The sequence below is a fragment of the Trypanosoma rangeli genome (genome assembly GCF_003719475.1).
Source record: "Trypanosoma rangeli strain AM80 chromosome Unknown Tra_15.4_contig_00745, whole genome shotgun sequence".
NCBI lineage: Eukaryota > Euglenozoa > Kinetoplastea > Trypanosomatida > Trypanosomatidae > Trypanosoma > Trypanosoma rangeli.
Window position 1 is genome coordinate 3,454 of NW_021706456.1, and position 1,427 is coordinate 4,880.

The window sequence follows — 1,427 nt, forward strand, 5'->3', positions numbered from 1 at the left end:
TGTGTGCCTTGCAGTTTGCATGGTTTGCCTAGGGAGATCTAATTTGCCCTCGTTGCTTGTGTGCGAGGGTGCCGTGATGCATCACGCTTGCGTTGTGTGCGGGATTGGGGGTGCTTGTGCGTGTTTGTGTGCGTGTGTGAGGTGTGCGCCGCGTGCCGTGTGTGGGTGGCCCTCTCTCTCTCGTTTTGTTGCGGCTGCGTGGGGTCGTGTCTCTGCCTGTTTTTTTAAATAATTTCATTCTCCCTTTTGACTGCTGGTTGAGTATTGTGCTGCAGTTCAACTCAAGTTAACCACCACGAAGGAAAACATGTCTGATAGACGCGAGGGAGAATCTCACGCCGCCGAGGAGCCCCCTGCAACTAATGTGCCGCAGGGAGGGGGACGTCGTGCCCGGATCGGGGCTGTCCGCTGAAGGAAGTCGTTCAGCAAAATTATATTGATTTGGCCAACCCGTACATTACGGACATCCCCAATAGAGCCTGCGAGCGTCCTCCTTGGCCGCTACGGCGCTCCCTCCACCCTTCGGCGCTCTGTGGGGGGCTCATACGAGCCGCCAGGCAGCCTTGACCCCGACAAAAGCCGCTCTTGTAATAGAGAAGGTAGGGAAGATCTTGCACCCCTAAAAAGCCTCACCCACCTGTTTACGGACATCATTCCCTTATTATTATTATTGTTTTGCTCGCCGTCGTGGTGGTTATAACTTCACCGGAGTTGAACTGCAGCACAATACCAACCGCCAGTCAAAACGATGAATGAAAGAACAGAGGAACAAAACACGCATAAACACGACTCTGCGCGGCTGCAACAAAAGAGAACATACCACTCACACAGTGCACGGCGCACACCTCACGCACACGCAGGAGGGCCACCACGACGGCAATGTGAGTGCCCCACGCACCGCAGAGCGTTGAGGAGAGTCAGCGACAACAACAACGTGGTGGGTACGAAGGGCTGCTGCCCGTGAACCCCGCCGGCCACCGTCCCACACCGGCGTGATCAACGCCACTGCACACACACACACACACACGCAAATAGGCACCCCCAATCCCGCACAGCATGAAACACAAAAAAATAGACCAAAAAAGAATAAGACCCTGCACACAAAACGTAGACGGCGCCTGCCGCCCACCACAACCCACACCCCACACATCCGGTGCTGTTCCCCATAAAAACAGGGCCGCACGCAGCCGCAGAATAAACAGTCGGAATACCGCAAAAACATAACACAAAACAAATGTGCCAAACCCCTGCTGCACCGACTGATGACCCGCAAGTGCACAGCAAACAACACTTCAATAAAACAACGACAATACAAGTGTGGCGCCAAACAGGCAAACAGGCACGACCAGCTTGACGCACTTTCGATGCACCGCATGTATTTTGTGCGCCGTTGTTGTTATGTCCGAAACACACAACCAACTTTGATG

At 54.0% G+C, this 1,427-nt stretch overlaps 2 annotated features.

Moving 5' to 3' along the window:
• Positions 1 to 88: 88 nt before the first annotated feature.
• Positions 89 to 168: a microsatellite.
• An 840-nt stretch (positions 169 to 1,008) lies between these two features.
• Positions 1,009 to 1,030: a microsatellite.
• The last annotated feature ends 397 nt before the right edge of the window (positions 1,031 to 1,427 follow it).